General features: G+C 43.2%; 1 pseudogene; it reads right to left on the bottom strand.

Annotated features, from left to right (window-relative positions):
• Positions 1-3,764: 3,764 nt before the first annotated feature.
• On the bottom strand, positions 3,765-5,494 carry LOC117065553 (annotated as a pseudogene).
• Positions 5,495-25,216: the final 19,722 nt, after the last annotated feature.

Genomic DNA, 25,216 nt, shown 5'->3' with positions numbered 1-25,216 from the left:
TCAGGATGAGAATCCACACCTCTCAATATTCATCCCGAGCTCCTTCCTAGGTGATACTGGGCCACAATTCAGAGGTGGAGGTTAATGGATTTTTAGGACTTTTTTTTCCCTGTTTTTATTTATTTATTGAGGCACCACTGCACTGTGTCCTTGGCAACAGAGTGAGACCCTGTTGCCCAGGATGCAGTGCAGTGGTGCCATCATAGCTTACTGCAGCTTCAACCTCCTTGGGTTCAAGTGATCTTCCCACCTCATCCTCCCAAATATCTGGGACTACAGGTGTGCACCACCATGCTGGGCTATTCTTTTTTTTAACTCTTTGTAGAGAAGGAGTCTCCCTATGTTGCCCAGGTGAAGGGGGCCAGCCCCTCCACACCTGTGGGTATTTCTCGTGAGGTGGAATGAGAGACTGAGAAAAGAAATAAGACACAGAGACAAAGTATAGAGAAAGAACAGTGGGCCCAGGGGACCGGTGCTCAGCATATAGAGGACCCACACCAGCACAGGTCTCCAAGTTCCCTCAGTATTTATTGATTACTATTTTCACTATCTTGGCAAAGGGAATGAGGCAGGAGAACAGGGTGATAGTGGGGAGAAGGTCAGCAGGAAAACATGTGAGCAAAGGAATCTGTGTCACAAATAAGTTCAAGGGAAGGTACTATGCCTGGATGTGCACCTAAGCCAGATTTATGCTTCTCTCCACCCAAACATCTCAGTATAACAAAGAGTAACAGTGCAGCATTGCCACCAGCATATCTTGCCTCCAGCCACAGGGCGGTTTTCTCCTATCTCAGAATAGAATGAATGTACGATGGGGTTTTACACCGAGACATTCCGTTCCCAGGGACATGCAGGAGATGGAGGCCTTCATCTTACACTAATCCTCCTCAGCACAGACCCTTTATGGGTGTCGGACTGGGGGACGGTTAGGTCTTTCCCCTCCCATGAGGCCATATCTCAGGCTGTCTCAGTGGAGGGAAACCTTGGACAATACCCAGGCTTTCTTGGGCAGAGGTCCCTGCGGCTTTCCGCAGTGCATTGTGCCCCTGGTTAACTGAGAATGGAGAATGGCGATGACTTTTACCAAGCATATTGCCTGTAAACATATTGTTAACCAGGCACATCCTTCACGGCCCTAGATCCCTTAAACCTTGATTCCATACAGCATATGTTTCTATGAGCACAGGGTTGGGGCTAAAGTTACAGATTAACAGCATCTCAAGGCAAAACAATGTTCTTAGTACAGATCAAAGTGGAGTTTCTTATGTCTTCCTTTACTACATAGACACAGTAACAGTCTGATCTCTCTTTCTTTTCCCTACACCCAGGCTGGTCTCAAATTCCTAGGCTCAAGTGATCCTCCCATCTCAGCCACCCAAAGTGCTGGGATTACAGAAATGAGCCACTGTGCTTGGCCTCTAAGGGAATTTGGATTTAACATTCCAGGATAGGAAAGCAGGGCTGCGTGCTTCAAGATCAAGAGTTACCTGCCCCTGGGATTTGTAATGAGATCACCATTTCAACAGAGGTCATTCTGAGAAATCCTCAGGGCCAACAGCACGTCCCTGTTTATCTGACAGGGTATTATAAACTTCACAGAAACTTCTCAAACTAAATTTAATTGACTTTGGAAAGAAAGTGATTCCTCACTTTTGGAGTGGAAAAGTTAAAGGTTCATGAAATCAAACAGAGGCCTAGAATCCCTGTTCCAAGCCAGGCTGTTAGGCTGTGGGGCCATTTCATTCTCCCCTACTATAGGAATGCATTCAAGCCTCCACAGACCTTCTTCCCAGGTTGTCCGAGTAAAAGGCCACTCTACTCTAGTAGAGTCCAAAAGAACAGAGTGAACTGTTTGGAAAAAGGCCATGGACCCTCTCAAAAGCCCTCAACCTTAACCTCTCCCACTTAGGATATGAAATCCTGGTCACACCATGTCCAATTCTGAATATTTAAAAAGAGATTTAGGCTGGGCGCAGTGGCTCATGCCTGTAATCCCAGCACTTTGGGAGGCTGAGGTGGGCGGATCACGAGGTCAGGAGATCGAGATCATCCTGGCTAACACGGTGAAACTCTGTCTCTACTAAAAATACAAAAAAATTAGCTGGGCATGGTGGCAGGCGCCTGTAGTCCCAGCTACTCAGGAGACTGAGACAGGAGAATGGTGTGAACCCAGGAGGTAGAGATTGCAATGAGACGAGATAGAACCACTGCACTCCAGCCTGGGGGAAAGACGGGGACTCCATCTCAAAAAAAAAAAAAAAAAGATTTAAAAAGGAGCAAAGAGCAACGGCTGGGCCCAGTGGCTCAGGCCTGTAATCCCAACACATTCAGAGGCCAAGGCAAAAGGCTCACTTGAGCCCAGGAGTTCAAGACAAGCCTGGCCAACATAGCAAAACTCCATCTCTATTTTGTATAACAATCTAAAAAAAAAAGTAAAACGTTGAAAAGGAGGAATGAAAATTATGTTTTCTCAACTGTGAAAAAAATACTCAGGGGGAAGGAAATGTATCACAGTACTAAGATGTTGACTAGGTTAGGAGGATGGGAATATTGTGGCTGGACGATATTTGTTTTCCCTTTTCTAAATATCAGCATGTAAAATAAATTTCTGACCAGGTGTGGTGGGTCACGCCTATAATCCCAGCACTTTCGGAGGCCAAGGCAGGCAGAGCACTTGAGCCCAGGAATTTGAGACCAGCCTGGGCAACATGGTGAGACCCTATCTCTACAAAAAAAAGTAAAAAGATATAAAAAATAATAATTAGCTAAGCATGGTGGCCAGTGCCTTTAAGTTCCAGCTACTCAGTAGGCCAAGGTGGAAGGGTCACTTGAGACTGGGAGGTTGAGGCTGCAGTGGGCAGTGATTATACTACATGATTCTAGCCAGGACAAGACAGTGAGACCATCTCTAAATAAACAAATTTCAGCCAGGCACAGTGACTCATGCCTGTAATCCTAGCACTTTGGGAGGCAGAGGCAGGCGGATCACCCGATGTCAGGAGTTCAAGACCAGCCTGGCTAACATGGTGACACCCCATCTCTACTAAAAATACAAAATTAGCCAGGCATGGTGGCATGTGCCTATAATCCAGTCACACAGGAGGCTGAGGCAGGAGAATCGCTTGAACCCAGGAGGCAGAGGTTGCAGTAAGCCGAGATTACGCCATTGCATTCCAGCCTGGGCAAAAAAGAGAGAAACTCCGTCTCAAAAAATAAATGAATAAATAAATAAATTTCTTGGGGTTCCGGTTCTAAGTAAGATACAGTCAGCATAGTCTGTCTCTCCCACTGGCTGAAACTGAAAGCCCTGGACAAGCTGCATGAAGCAGCCATCTGAGGACTCTGAAAAAGAAATATTAACAAGGCTGGTGCAGTTGTTCATGTCTGTAATCCCAGCACTTTGGGAGGCTGAAGCGGGAGGATCACTTGAGGCTAGAGGTTTGAGACCAGCCTAGGGAACAAAGTGAGACTCTGCCTCTAGAAAAAATAATTTTTTTTTGGCCAGGCACAGAGGCTCACACCTGTAATCCCAGCACTTTGGGAAGCCGAGGTGGGCAGATCAGGAGGTCAGGAGATTGAGACCATCCTGGCCAACACGGTGAAACTCAGTCTCTACTAAAAATATAAAAATTAGCTGGGCTTGGAGGCACGTGCCTGTAATCCCAGCTACTAGGGAGGCTGAACCAGGAGAATCGCTTGAACCAGGGAGTGGGAGGTTGCAGTGAGCTGAGATCGCGCCACTCCAGCCTGGCGACAGAGTGAGACTCCGTCTCAAGAAAGAAAAAAAAAAAAGAAAAAAGAAAAAAGAATGTTTTTTTGGTAGCAGCATTATCAGTAGCGGCCAGAAAAGCAATTAAAAACTCTGACACAGCAGAATCCTTTTATCTGACCAAAGGATCTGCGTTCTGAAAAGTGGAAGAGGAAAATCTTGATTGCCTTTTTTCTCTCTTCATTCTGTCACTTGGCCCAAGAGTACACCTCGCCATGGAAGCGACGTAATAGAGCAGGGAGACTAACGGCCCCAATTTCTAGCTAGAGGACCAGGAAAATGTCTATCAAGAATACTTCTGTTTTTGTGCACAAAAATTAGTCCTATCTAAACACTAGGCCTTAAATTCGGCTTTTAAAAAAATACTTTAGAATTTTGAAGGCATTCGTGTATTCTACTGCTGTATATACAAGTCGATCAGAAGTGGTACCTGTGCAGACTCTGCCCTGAAAAGAATCAGTTCCATGACTTTACTTTTGTAGTTTAGACTTGAAAACTGCTGACACGCCCTATAGGGCAACACAGGCGCAGTTTCGAAAACCCGACTCCCCTACTGTCTAATACCTGCATCTGAGGGCAGCACAGTGAGGGGACATCTTTGGTTTCGATTTTTACAGAAGGCTCCAGTAGGGACTGCATTTTAATAGGCACTGGTGTAAGGGGGACTTTGGTCAATCTTACCAGCTCTGAAGGCGGAGCTCCCTGAAACTGGATCCGGGCCCCAGGGGGGACCGTGTGGAGAGTCAAAGGGATCCTGAGGTCTTGCTGGTGCGGCCCAAAGGCACCGGACGTTGGAGCCAAGATGACCTCTGCGCTGCCATGAACTAGGCCATTGGACGCGGGCTCTGCACTGAGCCTGCAGTCCTCGAGGAGTCTCTCGGGTTCCTCCATTTTGATCACACCTTCTCGGATGGCCGCCGGGCTTTTGCCTTCCCCACCGCCTCCAGCTTGCCCTTCTCATTCCCTCGGAATAGTTGACAGCCGGCCGAGGCCTTCCAATTTGACCGCCCTGGAGGCTCTAGGACCGGTGTCGACGGCCCCACGAGGACCCACCGACGGGTCCAGGCAAGGCCCCAGCTCCTGCTTCTTGGCCTTGACGTGCAGCGCCCGGGGCTGCACCGGGCAACTCGGGCCTGCAGGGGGCGCCCTCGGACGCGGCCGGCGGCGGCAGGAGGCGCAAGACAGGCCTGAACTGCAGCTGGGAGAGGAAGCGGCGCCCTTGTCCGGAGCGTGGGGCTGTGGTAGCAGCAACACCTTCTCCGGCTTCACCTCCAGCAGCCGCTGCGCCGCACAGGGCACCAAAGCCTCCCTAGGCTAGGAGGCCATGGTAGCAATGGCGGCCGTGCATGGCGTGGGCAGTGACGGAGGAGTCTCCACAGCCACTGCGCAAAAGGAGATGCCCTCGACCAGCGGCAGGGACGGAGCGGGACTCAAGGGGACCGGCTGAGGCAGCGGCTCCTGCCTAGCTCTTTCCATGGGGGTTGGGGGATGCCCCGGCCTGGATTGTGAGCTCCGCCATTTGTTGGCGACCTTCCCCCTCCCTGTTTCGGTTAAGACCCTTGCAAGGCCTTTGCTACCCAGAACCTTATGCGGTTCAAAACACAGCGCTATGTTTCAGCCTCACCCAATTACAAGCGACCAATACTCCTGTCCAGCCAATCACAGGCGGGTTTTGTGGCTCTTCCCAGCCCATACTCTCGCTTCGTGCTGAGTCCTCAAATCACCCGTAATGGCTGAAGCCTCAGGGCGAGTTGCCCATTTTCGCTCAGACTGGCCCTCTCTTGCCGAGTTCTCTCCCAGCATTGTCTTTAGTCATCCTTCCCCTGCCCAGAGCTGCGACAATGGCGTTGCCCAGGAAACGTGCTTCCAGTCCGCTGACCTCCAGGGAATAAAGTCTTTGGTGTTAAGACACGCGACGGCCTTGTGCACTGGCTTTGTGCGGCCTAAGTAATCTGTCGGCCCTAAGTATCACCAGGGCTTTTGAATCTTTGCCAAGGGAGAATGGGGGAGATTTTGCAACTTACCAGTAACCCATTAGCTAATCTTGCTGGGAAAAGCTTTCGACTTTGTGCAGTTCTTGTTCTAGTTAAGCTTTCAATTAATCACCAGGTCCTGTGGCCCTACTTCCAAAATATTATACATCCCAAATTCATCCACTCCTTTGGGTCTCTACTGCCATTATGCTGTTCCAGGCTCCCACTGTCCTTCACCTGGATACTGCCAAAGCCCTGTAAATAATCTCCCTGTTTGTCAGCCTTGCCCCACTAGACTCCAGCTATCTTTTGAAAATACAAATCTAAGGTTGCCACACTTTTCCTAAAGCTTTCCATGGCTGCCCACTGATACGTGATAAAAGTCTAAAATCCTTGACAAAGCCTTAAAATCCCCAAATGACTTGGGATCTAACCTACTACTACTACTACCACTACTACTACTACTACTACTACTAGGTGGTGCAAACGTAGCTGTGGTTTTTGCCATTAAACAGTTACCACTCTAGCCCTGAGTCTGGGTTTCAGCCACATTGGCCCCCTCATCATTCTCTTTCTACTGAAGGGTCTTTAAACATGCTCAGTGTGCTACTCTTTCCTTTATGTCTCCTTAATTCCTCCTACCCAGTTTTCAGTGCAGCTCAACTGGGACTTCTTCAGAGACGCTTTTACTAACTCTGAAAATCAGATCTAATCTTGGTCTACTTACACCTCTATCACTTCATTTGCTTTCCACGATTTGTAATTAGAATTTTCAATGTGATGATTCCACTGCCTCTCCCACTTGACTATAAAGTCTTTGAAGGCAGAATTATTTGTGTTTTGCCCATCACTGAATCCCCAATGCAGATCATTGAGCCTGGCATATAGTACTCAATAAATACTTGTTGAATAAATAACTGAATAGCAACTGTGATAGGGTAATAATAAAATAGTAATAATCACTACCTGTGTTAAGGGCTTACTCTTATGCTAGACACTGTTCCAAATCCTTTCTATGTTTATGCTTCTCCTTTTACTAGGATTGTGTTTATTTCCATTACACATCACCAAGAAAAACAAAAAGACATCCTGTATTAACATTTGCTGCATTTCTAAATGACATTCTGGCCAAAAGCTATAGTTTATCTTGACGTAGATGATTTTTGCAATCAAGACAAGTTATCACTCAAAGAAGACCAACTCCAATTCATTGTCTAATCCTGTGGTATCAAATGTGGTCAACAGGAGTTCTTACACCTGGCAGATAGACAAGGGCAATGATTTTCAAACTTTTTTTTTATTTCAAAAACTCTTTATACCATTAAAAACTACTGAAGATCCCCAAAGAGCTTTTGTTCATTTGGATTTTATCTATCAATATTTACTAAGTTATAAATAAAAATGAAATTTTAAAAATAGCTATTAACTCATTTAAAACAATAATAAAACCATTATGTGGTAACACATTTTCATGGGGAAAAAATGGTATTTTCCCCCACATTACACTCACAAGAGAATGAAGTGAAAAGAGTAAATATTGCATTAGGATTATTATGAAAATAGTTTTAACCTAACCAACTATCTAAGAGTGTCAGTCCCCATACTCCACTTTGAGAACCACGGTACTAAGGTTTAAATGGGAGAGTCAACTGTGGGCATGAGCAAAAGCTAATAAAAGAGGCAAACAAATAAATCAAGTTGTCAGGTATCAGGGGAAACCCCAACCCTGATATTCAACGTGGGTTCTTTTCTATTTCCCTAAGTGTCGGCTGGTCTGAGAAATAAAGGGAAAGAGTACAAAAGAGAGAAATTTTAAAGTTGGGTTTCCGGGGCAGACATCACGTGTTGGCAGGTTCCATGATGCTCCCTGAGCCGTAAAACCAGCAAGTTTTTATTAGCGATTTTCAAAAGGGGAGGGAGTGCACAAATAGGGCGTGTGTCACAGAAATCACATACTTCACAAGGTAATAGAATATCACAAAGCAAATGGAGGCAGGCAAGATCACAGGACCACAGGATGGGGTGAAATTAAAATTGCTAATAAGTTTCGGGCATGCATTGTCATTGATAACATCTTATCAGGAGACAGGGTTTGAGAGCAGACAAAGGGTCAGACTGTACCATTGCACTCCAGCATGGGTGACAGAGCAAGACTCCATCTCAATAATAATAATAATAATTAAGTGCTTAAATCAAATATTTTGTGAGAAAAGTAAAAAGTGTAATGCGCTTTATTTAGTTCATGTGACTTAAGTAACCTTAGGGAAATAAATAGTTTTAAAGGTTATTAGTAAAATAAAAACATCTTTTAAAATGTAAATATTTGTTCTAAATTATGCAGGCCAGATACTAGGTTTGCTAAATGCTTTAAGGTCATACACTACTTCTTTGACTTTTGAAAATTGTTCAATTTACCTACCTTGAAGACATTAAATTCCAGGTAAGGTCTTGGGATATGTGATGTTAGCCATACCCCCTAGCAATGCTAGAAAAAGTCAGACCTTCTCTGCACTTCTGTTGAGGTCCTAGGCTCCACACTTAGTACATAGTTAAAATTGCTTACTAACCAGGGTTTTCCCCAAAAGTCAAAATTGCTGACAGTTATCATTGTAACACGTAATTGAGACTACTGAAGAAGTAGTTCTACATGTAAGGTGTGTAGCGAAAGTGAAATGTGTTTTTCTGGTAAAAGATTATAAGAAGTCATGTGACTGTAAATTTTCTTGCCTAAAAGGTTAAAGGATTGTTTTAAGTTAGGCAGAATAAAGTTGAAGGTTTAAGCAAGTTATGGAAAGTTGTGGAAAATTCATTATAAGAAATTCTGTGTGTGAACATATTGGCTAAATTAGAGGGGTATTCAATTTTTCTGCAAAGTAAACATTGGAATAAAAACACAGTAAAATTAGGTGTGTCCGTATTTCACTATCAGAAAGGTGAATTACTACTATATACCTCACACAAATTAAAAATTACTTGGGAAAAATTTATAGTACTTAATTTTTATTTTATTTTATTATTATTATTTTGAGATGGAGCCTTACTCCGCCATCCAGGCTGGAGTGCAGTGGCATGATCTCGGCTCACTGCAACCTCTGCCTCCTGGGTTCAAGTAATTCTCCCACCTCAGCCTCCTGAGTCGCTGGGATTATAGGAGCCCTCTACCAGGCCCAGCTAATTTTTTAATATTTTTAGTAGAGACTGGATTTTGCCATGTTGGCCTGGCTGGTCTCAAACTCCTGACCTCAGGTGATCCACCCACCTCGGCCTCCCAAAGTGCTGGAATTACACATGTAAGCCACCACAGCAGGCCTAGTTTTTTTTAAATTGTACAATTTAGTGGTTTTTTTGTATGTTCACAGCATTGTAAAACAATCACCACTGTCGGATTCCAGAGCATTTCACGATCCCAAGAAGATACCTCAAATCCATTAGTAGTCCTCATTCCTCCTTACTCCTCACCCCACCCGTGTCCCTAGAAATCACTAATCTGCTTTCCATCTTTTTTTATTTTTATTTTTTTGATACAGATTCTCACTCGGTCACACAGGCTGGAGTGCAGTGACACAATCTCAGCTCACTGCAACCTTCACCTCCCGGGCTCAAGCGATTCTCCTGCCTCAGCCTCCCAAATAGTGCTTTCTTTCTTTATGAAGCTCAATTTTTACTTCTCCATTCCTCTAATAATGGATTCCCAGGGTGCCTCCAGTGAGCTCTTACTAGAAGCAGCATTGTCATGGACATGTCCCCTATAAACTTGTTTGACAGTTTCTCAGGAGATCTACTCACGAGTGGGAATGCTGTGTCATGGGCATGCACAGACACTTTCACTAAAGGACAGATTCACTCCCACATGGCTGTTCCTCTTCAGACTCCTAATAGCAGCACAGGAGGATTTGCCTTTTCCCACTCCCATACCAACACTTGGTTTAACTCAGTAAGTTTTGCCAATCTTATTGGTACATAGAAGTGTATCTGGTGTTTTTTTTAAAAAATAATTTGTGCTTCTCTGATGATTGGATAGGTTGAGCAATTCTTCATAAACCTAGTCTTTTAGGCTGGGTGCTGCTGCCCATGCATGTAATCCCAGCACTTTCAGAGGCCATGGTGGGTGGATCTCTTGAAGTTGGAGTTGGAGACCAGGCTAGACAAGATGGTGAAATCCCAGCTATACAACAAATACGAATGAATGAAAGAAAGAAAGAAAGAAAGAAAGAGAGAGAGGGAGGGTGGGAGGGAAAGGGAGAGAAAGGGAAAGAAAGGGAAAGAAAAGAAAAGAAAGAAAGAAAAATAGCCAGGCATGGTGGCGAGCCTGTAGTCCCAGCTACTTGGGAGGCTGAGGTGAGAAGATCCGTTGAGCCCAGGAGGTGGCAGTTGCAGTGATCCAAAATCAAGCCACTGCATTACAGCTTGGGTAACAGTGAGACCCTGTCTCAAAACAAAAATAATAAAATAAAACAGTCTTTTAGCTGTCCCTATCTGTGATGTTTACTTACATTCAAATTACTTACAATTTAAGTTTTGCGTTTCCTGCTTTTTATATGTTGATTTGCAAGAGTTCCTTATTTATTGCAGATATTCAAACATTGCAGATATCTTCTTGTCTGTGACTCATCTGTTAATGTGTTTCTGATATCCTCTGTTGTACAGAAATTCTTAATGTGGTCAAATTCATCATTTTTTCACCTTATATTTTGTGCTTTTAGGATCTTGTTTAAGACATCCTTTCCCACACCAAGTTCTCAAAGACATCCTTTTATATTTTTTTCTATTACTTCTATAATTTTACCTTTTATATTTAGATCTTTAATCTGTATGCTGTTTTCCTTTATATATGATACAAAATTAGGATCCAAGTTCATTTTATATAGCAATCTAGTTATCGTATCAGCCTCTAACAATCCACGTTTTCTCTGCTGCATTAACCTGCCTGTTTAGCATATCTCAGGTACTCTATAAAGAGGTCACATGGAGAGGATGGCAGCCTCTGGCAACAGCCATGAAAGTGATCATATTGGACACAGATCCTCTAGCCCCAGTCATGCCTGCAGGTCACGGAAGCCCCACCAGACATCTTAATCTTACGAGAGACCTTGAGCCAAAGCCACCCAGCTAAGCTACTCCTGAATTCCTTAATTACGGAAACTGTATGAGATGATAAATTTATTTTATTTTGTTTTATTGTCATTCTTTTTTATTTATTTTTTGAGACAGCGTCGCGCTCTGTTGCCCAGGCTGGAGTGCAATGGTGTGATCTTGGTTCACTGCAACCTCCCAGGTTCAAGTGATTCTCCTGCCTCAGCCTCCCAAGTAGCTGGGATTACAGGCACCCACTACCACACATGGCTAATTTTTGTATTTTTAATGGAGATGGAGTTTCACCACATTGGCCAGACTGGTCTTGAACTCCTGATCTCAGATGATCCACCCACTTTGGACTCCCAAAGTGCTGAGATTACAGGTGTGAGCCACACGCCCAGCCTATTTTATTTTTATTTTATTTTATTGAGTCGGAGTCACGCTCTGTCACCCAGGCTGGAGTGCAGTGGTGCAATCTCAGCTCACTGCAACCTCTGCCTCCTGGGTTCAAGCAATTCTCCTGCCTCAGCCTCCCAAGTAGGTGGGATTACAGGCCTGCACCACCACACCTGGCTAATTTTTGTATTTCTAGAAGAGACAAGGTTTCACCATGTTGGCCAGGCTGGTCTTGAACTCCGGATCTCAGGTGATCCACCCACCTTGGCCTCCCCAAGTGCCGGGATTGCCGGTATGAGCTACTGTGCCCAGCCAATAAATGTTTATTTGGGTTTTTTTTTTTTTTTTGAGACGGAGTCTCAGCTCACTGCAACCTCTGCCTCCCAGGTTCAAGCAATTCTCCTGCCTCAGTCTCCAGAGTAACTGGGACTACAGGCACGTGCCACCACACCTGGCTAATTTTTGTATTTTTAATGGAGATGGAGTTTCACCACATTGGCCAGACTGGTCTTGAACTCCTGATCTCAGATGATCCACCCACTTTGGACTCCCAAAGTGCTGAGATTACAGGTGTGAGCCACACGCCCAGCCTATTTTATTTTTATTTTATTTTTATTTTATTGAGTCGGAGTCACGCTCTGTCACCCAGGCTGGAGTGCAGTGGTGCAATCTCAGCTCACTGCAACCTCTGCCTCCTGGGTTCAAGCAATTCTCCTGCCTCAGCCTCCCAAGTAGGTGGGATTACAGGCCTGCACCACCACACCTGGCTAATTTTTGTATTTCTAGAAGAGACAAGGTTTCACCATGTTGGCCAGGCTGGTCTTGAACTCCGGATCTCAGGTGATCCACCCACCTTGGCCTCCCCAAGTGCCGGGATTGCCGGTATGAGCTACTGTGCCCAGCCAATAAATGTTTATTTGGGTTTTTTTTTTTTTTTTTGAGACGGAGTCTCAGCTCACTGCAACCTCTGCCTCCCAGGTTCAAGCAATTCTCCTGCCTCAGTCTCCAGAGTAACTGGGACTACAGGCACGTGCCACCACACCTGGCTAATTTTTGTATTTTTGGTAGAGACAGGATTTCACCATGTTGGCCAGGCTGGTCTTGAACTCCTGACCTCAGGTGATCCACTGGCCTCGGCCTCTCAAAATGCTGGGATTACAGGTGTGAGCCACCGTGCCTGGCCTATTTTCGCTTTAAGCTACCAAGTTTTGGGATAATTTGTTACACAAAAAAGAATAATGAATACAGTTTTAACACTGAATAAAGAGCAAGTGGAGCTCCTGTCTCTATCTCATGGTGTCCTACGGTTTTATGACAGTGCTACCAGAAAAATCAAAGTAAGTTGTAGTTTTTCAGTGTTGGCATTCCCTAAAATAAGAGAGTAACATAGTTAATAAAAGAGAAGGATGAGAAGAGGGAGAGAGGTATCTGGAAAAGGAAAAGATATTTGAGGCCCCATACAGTGTTTCTATTATGTCTTTTGTTATCTCTTTTGATCAAAAGAGCATTTAATCAGCTAGCAACAATGTGGTTCTTATATTTATATTATCTTGGATCTCCTAAGCGTGTCTAATCACTGTTGGCCAAAGTGAGGAGATAGGCATTAAATGGCTCGGAGTTGGCTGGAGGCCATAGAAAGGAATATGTCAGATTTGGAAATGACTATGAAGGAAATGCAAGTGTTTAATGAAATTTGTACTAAACACTTTTTAAGGTCCACTCAGTCCTGATTTCTGAGATATTTGTCTTTTACCTGGTAAATTCTTACCTACCCTTTAAGGCCCCAGCTTAAATGTCACATTCTCTAAAATACTATCTCTAGTTATCCTAGGCAGAGTATAACATTTCTTTATGCTTTCATAGCACTTTCTATATACCTCTATTTTGGCACTCATATTGGAAGAGGGGTAGGGCCATTGTTGCCTATCTGCTAGCCATCCTTCCATGCTATTCATTGCTAACAGAACTCTGATTTTGTTTAGAAGGCATTGTGCCAAGTACTGTTCTCTTTTGTCAGAAATTGCTATGGAGTTAGGCATGTGACCCAAATTTTGTCCACTGAGACATAAGGAACAGTCTGTTGGATGTTTCTGGTGAAAAAAAATTTCCCCGATAAAAGAGAGAGCAGGTATAAAAAGAGCACTCTTTTCTGTTTATCTCTTTCCTTTCTGTTTTAAATGCTGTTTTAAACTTGATGGTTGCTACCACAGCAGCCATTTTGTGAACATGAGGACAGATCTCTTGGATATGCTATGGATAGTGAAACAGAAAAACTAAAAATATTCCAATGTTTAATGACATGAAGAGGTCATGACAATTTTTAATGCCCTTGAAGAGGTCCTGAAATTAACAAACTAAATTTATCTATATGATATTAAATTTCCATAGTGTTTAAGATTTCATTAGTGAGGTTTCCAGTTATTCGCAGGTAAAAGCATCCAAATTTATGGAAAAGGGAACAGAAAAAACATTCCTAAAGCACTTATATCATGCTTTAATTTTTCGTTAATGTAATTGGCTACCTCAATTGTTAGGGCAAGGACCTTGTCTTAATCAATTTCTAGCACTCTCTACAGTCTCTGATTTGAAAATGATTGCTTAAGAAGCATTTGTGTTGAATGTGGATTTTGTTGCAATGGAAAGTAAAATTTTTTAAAAAGTGTTTGTGGAATGAATGAATCAATTAACAGATGAATGAATAAATGAATCTATAGATCAACATGATGGCGTTATTGAGAGGTAGTATAGAAAAATGAGTTAAGCACATAAGCTCTTGCATTGCATTCCTGGCTTCCTATCCTGGCTCCACCACTAACTCTGTGACCTAGTCGCCTAATCCCCATGAGACTGTTTCCCCAGTTATAAAATGTGAATAACAGTACACACTTAAAATAATTTTTGAGAGGATATAAAATATTTTATGTAAAGGCTTAACATATAATTTGGATCTGAATAAACACTCAATATGTTGACCACTATTTTTGGAGAATGAAGAACAGCCAGTAATTATTCTAAATTGTCAAGCCTGGTTGACTGGGAAAATTAAAATAAATCTGAGCAAAACTGAATCTGTAGATGGAAAAGATGTTGTTCAACTTCAGACATGTAAAATACAGCCTAAATATAGTTAGAGAGTGAAGACATATGGGTTATGCTTATATAGATATATAGATAACATTACTCTATCTAGGTTCTGATTTATATTACATTTACTCATCCTGAGATTCTATATTTACAGAATTGTTCTTTACAAATATAGTAACTTAAAAACAAAGGTAACTTTTGGATTATAGCCATAAGGAGTCAAATCCAATAGGCCAGGAGTTGCTGAGATTTTGCCCAAAAACATGTGCAAAGGCAGTAAATCTTCAAAAACAAAATATCATGGATAAAAAAGATTTCTTTTTCAACCTAAAAAGCAGGTTGAAAAAAGGCAGAAGGAAAAGGTTTCCTTAAATAGTGTAAATATATCAGTGACATGATGTTGCTCAGTCTTTGATATTCTTTGAATTCTCTTCCTAATTTAACATTTCTTCACAGACTACTATGCAACAGAAGAAAACTATGTCTGAAACATCTACAGGGGAAATTCTGTGTATGAGTGTTTAAGGAACATCTTTTGTTACTCAAGTAACCAGAATGAGTAATAAAAATCAAGCATGAGTAGTAGTATTTGTCATGCACTTTTTCTCCTGTTGCTAAAATGAAAGCTATCATTGAACTCAGATTAGGAAACAATTCTTCCCAAGCAAAAAAATCATGAATTATTTATTGGATTTTCTTCTACGTTTAATTTTTAATGCATGGGAATGACTAATAGTATAAGCCAAATCAGAAAGTCAATTCACATTCCAGATTCCATTTTTAGATGGACATGAAGATTTCAAATTCTTTTATTTGATAAGCCAGCCCAGTCACTGGAAAAAATTAAATTGAAATATCTGCCTGCATCAATCTCTCTACCAATGTATGACCTTTTCAGGGCCAAATGATTATGGGCCACTCTATATGCAGCCCTATAACTCATAGCTATGTGGTGAAATTTACACTTCAGTGAAATTTACACTTCTTTCTTTCTTTCTTTCTTTTTCTTTCTTGTCTTTCTTTCTGTCTGTCTTTCTTCTCTTTCTTTTTTCTTCTTTATCCATCTCTTCCTTTTAATCAGCATTGCATCTGAAATATCAAAATAAATTCTCAGTAGCCTAGCCACCTCCAGGTTTTCTTCACCTTTGTTTATCATTCTAACCACAGCCAGATTCTTTTGTTTTCTTTCTTTTTTTTTTTTTTTTGACGGAGTTTTACTCTGTCGCCCAGGCTAGAGTGCAGTGGCGCAATCTCGGCTCACTGCAGCCTCCGCCTCCCAGGTGCAAGCAATCCTCTGCCTCAGCCTCCTGAGTAGTTAGGATTACAGGCATGTGCCACCACACCCAGCTAACTTTTGTATTTTTAGTGGAGACAGTGTTTCATCATGTTGGCCAGGCTGGTCTTGAACTTCTGGCCTCAAGTGATCCACCTGTCTCTGCCTCCCAAAGCACTGAGATTACTGGCATCAGCCACTGCGCCTGCTAACCAATCTTGAACACAAATAGCAGAACATTTTTCTACCTGGGAAGTTGTGGGATGGGTTTTGTTTGTGTTTTGTGTTTGGGTTTTTTTTTTTGGGCGGGGGTGGGGGCGGCAGGGAGAGACAGGATTCTTGCCACATTGTCCAGGCTGGTCTCAAACTCCTGGGTTCAAGCAATCTGTCCACCTCAGCCTCCTAAAGTGTTGGAATTACAGGTGTGAGCCACCATGCCTAGCCATGCTCCAAGGAAATTGTTAAACAGTAAGAAAGGAGAACATGAGAGAACAGTTACTGGGAAAAATAAAGTTACTTTTTATTTATACTCCCCAATGAATTGAGACTTCCAGCAAACCAGTTACATATACAAAAAACAAAACCAAAAAAGGAATTTATCAGCTCAGTTATCCAACAGATATTTATTGATTGCTTCCCTTGTGTCAGGCACTGTTCTAGGCATGAGGGATTCAGCTTTGAAAAATATTAAGCAAAGTCCCCCTCTCCAGGAACTTGTGAGTCTAGGGGTAGCACTGGCTCCAAGTGTGGTGCTCAGTATTATCACAGTTTTTGTCTCCATCTGTCCTATTTTCTTTCCTTTCTGTAAACTGAAATCTTGGGTGGTCCTTCTTGAAGGCAACATGACCACCAGTGTAACAATTCTAATGGGAAGAGAGCCTGTCTTTCCTGTCATCCTAGCAAAGGTCCAGACTGTCTCACTGACCTGGCTTGGGTCAGATCCACATCTCGTAACCTTAGTGGCTAGGTCTCAGTCATTAGTAAGGCCACAGATATTTGTGTAGGTTGTTCATTGCAAAAAGGACAAGCAGGGGCTGAAATCCAGCGAGGGCCGCATTCAGCAAGCCTTTATCCTGGTGCAGGACTGTGTGTGGCAGGAGACAGGGATCTTTATCCAGTTCACACTAGGACTTGACAGTGGTCTTGGCCGTGTGCTCACCCTGGAGCAAGAGGTGAGGAGGGATTATCTCTGCCTGGACTACATAGCCTGAAGGTGGGGGAAGGACAGTTGGGCTTCCCTGGTCCAAAGTCAGAAAAATGAAATGCTGGGCAGGCAAAGACAACAGCTATCTACTTCATTCCTTACAAGCATGGAAAGGCAAGGTGGCAGAGTGGAGGGCACCTTGGACTTGGTGTCAGAAGGCCTGGGTTCTAATCCTAAGTTGGGAAGTTTTTGGACATTGGGCAAATCACTTAACTAATCCCCACAACATTTGTTTCCTTTGTTATAAAATGGAGAAAATTGTTGTCCTACCTCCCCTACAGACTCATTGAGAGAGGAAAACAATGAATAACGTGTGAGAATATGGTTTGGAATAAGTTTCTTATGCCCAGAAGGTATTATTATTACCAATTATATCCTCCTAGTCAGTACCTATGGACACAAAGTTCTTTTTTTTTTTCTTTTGTCTATCTCTTCCATTCAATCAGTCCTGGATATCTGAAAAATCAGAATAGATTCTCAGTTGGCCCAGACACCTCACACAGTGTCCAGTGCCCTCACACATTGAAGGGGCTCAATCAGTGTTTATTAATTGGCTGACCCATGATATAGAAATTCACACTACTCAGGGTTCCTTTCCAAAGTCTTACACAAGCAAAATGTTGTGGCAAAACGTTCACCCAACATTAACATTCAAGGATTCCAGAAACTGTAAGCCAGCTGTCTTGTGATCTCATTGTTGGGTCTCAATGTAAGTACTGCTTCCTCAGGGGAAACTTCATGGACTATCCCCAGCCACACCCGCCCCCTGCCTCAGGTCTCCAGCCTGATTCACAACACTTCACTCAGTTGTCTGTCCTCAGGTCTGTCTTTCCCAACTGACGGCGAACCCCACGGGGCAGGGAGCATGGCTGTCTGGTTTGCTGTTGTGTGATAGCCATGGTGCGTGGTACATAAAAATAAATCAAGAAATACTTGTTAAATGAATGAGTACATTTGTGGAATTAAAGGGAACAAGGTTAAGTGTGAGTAGGCAACATACATTTAATTTCCTCTTTCTCTTTTCCTAACGTCTTTTTCCAAGCCCTCCATCAACCACATCCTCATGACTTCTGGAACCCCTATTAAGGAGAGAAAGAATGAATAGTTAACTTGAATGTGTCCTTTTAAGGACACACAATCAATGACTCTTTAGAAATAAAATCCATTCCCCCTGACCTGTGTAAGCAATGCCTCAAAAATGCAGGACAAATATACTAATTATAACTCTCGGTAATCATAAATTTATTCTGGAATAATAGTTCTAAATTTTATACCCTTGTATATCCTGGTATGTCCTAATGCTTATATCTGCCTCAAAACCAAGACAGACCTAGGCAGTCATTCCTGGAAGCATATACATTACTCCAAGCCAGAAATTAGATTAGAGTGGTTCAGAGGAGAAAGGAAATTTTAGAGACAAATTATTTCTTCTTCTTTCCCCTCCTCACCATCCATTATGTAAATTTCATTTACATAATGCAGCTTTTAGCACAAACCAAATGAGTCAGCATCAGGTCAAATGAAATATGACTTTAATGCTAAAGGAAATTATTTTTCTTTGTGTCAGCCTGCAGTGAGCAAGTGATCTTCTAAGTAATAGAAAATTTCAGAAATAAAAATAGAGGCCAGTGTCCAGTTAGGTCATAAATACCTGTGTGCAGATTTTTAATTTATTTTTAATTATGCTAAGATACACAGAATATAAAATTTACCATCTTAACCATTTTGAGTATACAATCCAGTAGTGTTAACTACATTCACGTTGTTATGAACCAATCTGCAGAACCCTTTTCACCTTATAAAATGGAAACTCTGTACACATCAAGTAACAACTCCCTGTTCCCTTCTCCCCATGCCCCTGGCAACCACCCTCGTACTTTCTGCCTCTATGAATTTGACTACTGTAGGCACCTCATATGAGTGCATTCACACAGCATTTGTCTTTTTGTGACTGGCTCATTTCACGGAACATAATGTCCTCAAGATTCATTCTTGTTATAGCATGTCTCAGAATTTCATCCCTTGTTAAGGCTGAATAATATTTCATTGTGTATGCATACCACATCTTGCTTATTCACTCATTCATTAATGGACGCTTAGGCTCCTTCCTCATTTTAGCTATTGTGGATAAAGTTGCTATGAACATGGCTGTACAAATATCTCTTTGAGACTCTGTTTTCAATTCTTTTGGCTGTGTACCCAGAAGTGAAATTGCAGGATCAATGGTAATTCGATTTTTTGTTTGTTTGTTTGTTTGAGACGGAGTCTTGCCCTGTCGCCCAGGCTGGAGTGCAGTGGTGCGATCTTAGTTCACTGCCACCTCCGCCTCCCCGGGTTCAAGCGATTCTCCTGGCCCAGCCTCCCAAATAGCTGGGATTACAGGCGGGAGCCACCGCACCCAGCTAATTTTTGTATTTTTAGTAGAGATGGGGTTTCACTATGTTCGTCAGGCTGGTCTCAACTCTAGACCTCGTGATCCACCCACCTCGGACTCCCAAAGTGCTGGGATTATAGGCACGAGCCACCGCGCCCAGCGGTTGTTTTTGTTTTTTAGAGATGCGGTCTTGCTATGTTACCCAGGCTGGTCTTGAATTCCTGGGCTCAAGTAATCTTCCACACACGGCCTCCCAAAGCCCTGGAATTACAGGTGTGAGCCACCATGCTCAGCCCTATATTTAATTTTTTGAGGAGCTGCTAAACTGTTTTCCATAGCAGCTACACCATTTTAAATTCCCTGTGTGCAGAATTTTACAAAACGGTTTGTGAGTTTCAACGAAATTTAGGGTTTACTTTTCCCCTTCAGTAACATTCTTCCTGGGGATTCTCATGGTGCTTTCTCTGTGGGAACTCTATGACACCCACCATGTTTTCCCTTGCAGTATAGTCATCTCATCTTCTCCAGCTGTCAGGACCCTGAGAGTAGGTAGGATCTAGGTAGAATTCATCTCTAAAGACAGTGACCTGGATGAGTCTCCCAGCCACCCTGGTTCCCCGTATGTAGTATTGCAGGAAGTTATTGTATCTCTTGTAGGTATCTGATAAGTAAGGAGAATAATATCTCTCAACAAGACGGCTGAGAGGATGGCTCTAGATAATGTATCCTGAGTGCTTAGCACAGCACCAGGGATATGGTATGTGCTAAGTATTTTATGAAGCAGGAGAGTGTTGTGGCTAAAAGTGCAGACTTTTACTCCCTATAAGCCTCTGTTTATTTTCTCATTTGTAAAACGGATTATTCTGAGGATGAAAAAGGATCACCTATACAAGGTTTACGCAGCATTACATGGCAATTTGTGAGTGCTCAAAAAAATGGCAGTTATCTTTATTGTAGCCAGTTTCTTGATTCATCTTAGTTCAATATTGATCTACTATGTTTCTTCTATCAGTTCATTCAAATATGCCCTGTCAAATCATTCTGGTTCATCTAACCAACATTTGGCAGATTTCCTAATCTTCCTATCACTTTGATAATTTAAAGCTCAGTTTCTGTAGTTCAAATCTGTGATCTCAATTACTATTATTATTATTATTTTCAGACAGAGACTTACCCTGTCACCTAGGCTGGAACGTGGTGGCACCATCTCGGCTTACTGCAACCTCTACCTCCCAAGCTCAAGCGATTCTCCTGCCTCAGCCTTGTCAAGGACAATCCTTGACCTTTCTTGGCTTGTAGATGCATCACTCCAATCTCTGCTTCCTTCTTCAGGTGCCATTCTTCCTCTCTGTGTGTGTCTCTGTTTTCTTATAAGAAAACCAGTCTATGGCCGGGCGCGGTGGCTCAAGCCTGTAATCCCAGCACTTTGGGAGGCCGAGACGGGCGGATCACGAGGTCAGGAGATCGAGACCATCCTGGCAAACACGGTGAAACCCCGTCTCTACTAAAAAATACAAAAAAACTAGCCAGACGAGGTGGCAGGCGCCTGTAGTCCCAGCTACTTGGGAGGCTGAGACAGGAGAATGGCGTAAACCCGGGAGGCGGAGCTTGCAGTGAGCTGAGATCCGGCCACTGCACTCTAGCCTGGGTGACAGAGCGAGACTCCATCTCAAAAAAAAGAAAAAAAAAAGAAAAAAAGAAAACCAGTCATATTGGACTAAAGGCCCACCCTAATGACCCCATTTTAATTGCTTACGGTAGCCAAGAGGGCAAAAACCCTACTTCCACATAAACTGACATCCACAGGTATATGGGTTAGGACTTCAACATATATTAGGGGAGTCACAATTCCACTCATAACATGTAGAAAAGTTAAAAAAATATATATAATGAATATCCATAAAACCACCACTAGATTCAATAGTTGTTAACATTTTGCCACTTTTGCTTTTACTACCAATCTACTCTTTTACTGTTACTATCTCATCCCTACATACTTCTTAATGTGTCTCCTAAGATTAGTCTTTTACACATTACATTATCATACCTGTAAAATTAACAATTCCCTAGTATCCACTAGTAGAGAGTGGCAATAGATTGTATTATTACTCAAAATTATTCACTTTCCTCTTCTCTATGGGAAGATGACATACTCCTGCCCTGTAATCTTAGCACTTGGCCATATTGCTTCAGCAAACATACTGTGAGCAGCAAGATGCACACTGTGCCGTGTAGAAGCTTTTCTAATCATTTCCTGGGTTTTTGAATAAGACACAGGGATCAAGACAGCTATCAGGAATATACCCATAGTCAACTGGCAGTACAAGTGACTTGAACGGGAAATAAACTTTTGTTTTACAAGCCACTAAAACCTAGGGTTGTTTGTAATTGCAGATTTCTCCAGTGAATTTAGAGCTGTTTTTAATGGTTTTTAGGCCAGTATCCAGTCAAGAGTTTTGCATTGTATTTGGTTGTTATGTCTCTTAAATCTCTTATTCTGGAACAATCCCCACTTACCTTTTCTTTCTTTCTTTTTTTTTTTTGTGTGTGTAGGGGGAGACAGTCTTGCTCTCTTGGCCAGGCTGGAGTGCAGTGGCACAATCTTGGCTTGCTGCAAACTCTGCCTCCCAGGTTCAAGCAATTCTGCTCCCTTAGCCTCTTGAGTAGCTGGGATTACAGACATGAGCCACCATGCTGGCTAATTTTTATATTTTTAGTGGAGACAGGGTTTCCCCATGATGGCCAGGCTCGTCTCCAACTCCTGACCTCAAGTGATCCGCCCGACTTGGCCTCTCGAAGTGCTAGGATTACAGACGTGAGTCACCGTGCCAAGCCCTCCACTTACCTTTTCTTTCCTTCCTTGTTTCTCCTCCTTTTTCATTTTCTTCTTCTTTTTCTCCTAGGACATATGTTCAAATATATTGTTCTTCTTGATAAAATTTACTCCTTGAAGAAGCCAAGACAGTGATCTTACATAATATCCCGCATTCTGAATATGTCTGATTATGTTCTTTTGGTGTGTGTTTTTTGTTTTGTTTTTTTAAGACGGAGTTTCACTCTTGTCACCCAGGCTAGAGTGCAATGGCGCTATCTTGTCTCACTGCAACCTCTGCCTCCCGGGTTCAAACGATTCTCCTGCCTCAGCCTCCCGAGTAGCTAAGATTACAGGCACCTGCCACCACTCCCAGCTAATTTTCGTATTTTTAGTAGAGACGGGGTTTCACCACGTTGGCCAGGCTGGTCTTGAACTCCTGACCTCAGGTGATCCACCCACCTTCGCCTCCCAACGTGCTGGGATTACAGGCATGAAACACTGTGCCTAGCCCTTTTGGTGTGTTTTAACATCTTCCTCTAAGCCAGTACTTCTTGATCTTGGTTGTATCTTGACATCACTTTGGGATCTTGAACAAACCACTAATGCCTAGATCCCCCCTGCAGAGTCCTAATTTAATTAGCTTGGGTGTAGCCTGGGAATGGGGAGCTTTAAAATGCCCTGAATTTATTTTAATGTGGGGAGAAGGTTGTGACTCATTGATCTAATGATCAGATCAGTCTTTTTTTTTTTTTTTTTTTTGAGGCGGAGTCTCGCTCTGTTGCCCGGACTGGAGTGCAGTGGCCGGATCTCAGCTCACTGCAAGCTCCGCCTCCCGGGTTCACGCCATTCTCCTGCCTCAGCCTCCCGAGTAGCTGGGACTACAGGCGCCCGCCATCTCGCCCGGCTAGTTTTTTTTTTGTATTTTTAGTAGAGACGGGGTTTCACCGTGTTAGCCAGGATGGTCTCGATCTCCTGACCTCGTGATCCGCCCGTCTCGGCCTCCCAAAGTGCTGGGATTACAGGCTTGAGCCACCGCGCCCGGCCGATCAGATCAGTCTTAACCCATGATTCTGTACCTGCCACACGGCAGGACATCAGGTGTTCTGCAGACTTAGGTTACATCACTGTTTGTGATACTAAATTTGACAACCAGCTTAAAGTAGTGACAGACCTCTCCTTGTAACTATATGTTTTTCTCTCTGTAAATTAGCAAATAATCTGTGGGGCAATGTCATAACATTTTGGGAATGTCCTGTTTCCCATAAATTTTTTAAGTGCTGCTTTTGGCATCCATTAGTGATCCTTGCTTGAATCAATTATTTCATAATATTTACAAAAAGCTGACTTTCTAAGTCTATCATTCTGCATTTTAAACTAGCCAGCATTCTTTTTTGTTTTCTTTTGTTTTTTGTTTGTTTTTGAGATGGAGTTTCACTCTTTCACCCAGGCTGGAGTGTAATGGCGGGATCTCAGCTCACTGCAATGTCCATCTCCCAGGTTCAAGTGATTCTCCTGCCTCAGCCTCCCAAGTAGCTGGGATTATAGGCGCCTGCCACCTCAACTGGCTAATTTTTGTATTTTTAGTAGAGACGAGGTTTTGCCATGTTGGCCAGGCTGATCTTTAACTCCTGATCTCAGGTGATCCACCTGCCTCAGCCTCCTGCCATCACACCCAGCTGCCAGTATGCTTATGTACAGAGTTTCCTTAATCAATTGAGGATTAACTATAATTCTCCATAAAAAGGAAAGGTAGGCCAAGCATGCTGGCTGGCCAGGCTTGGTGGCTCATGCCTGTAATCCCAGCACTTTGGGAGGCCAAGGCGGTTGAATCACTTTATGTCAGGAGTTTGAGATCAGCCTCACCAAAATGGTAAAACCCTTATCTTTACGAAAAACATACAAAAATTAGCCAGTTGTGGTGGAGAGGGCCTGTAATCCCAGCTACTCAGGAGGCTGAGGCAGGAGAATCACTTGAACCCAGGACACAGAGGTTGCAGTGAGCCAAGATTGTGCCACTACACTCCAGCCTGGGCAACTGAGCGAGACCCTGTCTGAAAAAGAAAAAAGGAAGGAAGGAAGGAAGGAAGGAAGGAAGGAAGGAAGGAAGGGAGGGAGGGAGGGAGGGAGGGAGGGACGGACGGAGGGAGGGAGGAAGGAAGGAAGGAAGAAGGGAGGGAGGGAGGGAGGAAGGGAGGAAGGGAGGGAAGGAAGGAAGGAAGGAAATTGCCTAATTCTTTCCCCTTACTCACCAGTTTTTACAATAAGAACTTAGTGTAATAATCATCTCCAATGGTGGCAAATGAGATTTTTTTTCTGAGTATTGTTATGGACTTGGCGGATTTTTATTTATCTGATGTACTGCAATCAATTGTAGTTACTATTTTTATCAATGCTCAAATTATCTCATATTTGGCCAGTGGGAACCCCTTCAAGCTGGCTCATCTTTTTTGAGATACACTAATTAGTCTGAGCATTTCCTTCCTTTCTGGGACAACACAATGTCCTAGGCTCGCCCAGAATTTTCTCTGCCACAATATGGAGGCAGCAATTTCTTCAAAGAGTTCATTTTTATTTTCATGGGGAATGGTAATTAGAAGTTAAGATCTGGATGCTTATTGCTTCTGAAGTGTCATTTCATCTCCACCCAGTGGACAGAGCTGGGAAATACACTTTATTTTTTTGAGACATTATCTGGATCCGTTGCCCAGGCTGGAGAGCAGCGATGAGATCTCAGCTCACTGCAACCTCTGCCTCCCTGGTTCAACCGATTCTCATGCCTCAGTCTCCCAAGCAGCTGGGATTTACAAGCATGCCCCACCATGCCAGGCTAATTTTTGTATTTTAAGCTCAGTCATAGTGTCACCACATTGGCCAGGGTGGTTTCAATTTCCTGGCCTCAAGCAATCTGTTGGCCTTGGCCTCCCAAAGTGCTGGGGTTACAGGTGTGAGCCACCGCACTGGACCTGGAAAATAGATTTTTAAAAATCATGAATTCAGGGCCGGGCACAGTGGCTCACACCTGTAATTCCAGCACTTTGGCATGTGGATAGCTTGAGCCTACAAGTCGAAGACTAGCCTGTCTTCGACTGTCAAAAACATGGAGAAACCCTGTTTTTTTCTTTTGCTTCTAAGGAGCAGAGAGTTTAATAGGCCAGAAGGAAGGGAGAAGATGGAAGAAGCTCCCCCATGCAGAGACACAGTGAAGGGACTCCAAAGCCAAAAGAGGATGTCCCCACCTGGCAGGGATACCAG

Source organism: Trachypithecus francoisi, unplaced genomic scaffold (genome assembly GCF_009764315.1).
Source record: "Trachypithecus francoisi isolate TF-2019V2 unplaced genomic scaffold, Tfra_2.0 Lachesis_group2, whole genome shotgun sequence".
Lineage (NCBI taxonomy): Eukaryota > Metazoa > Chordata > Mammalia > Primates > Cercopithecidae > Trachypithecus > Trachypithecus francoisi.
Note: the sequence above shows the minus strand (reverse complement) of the source record. Positions and strands in the feature narration are given on the sequence as shown.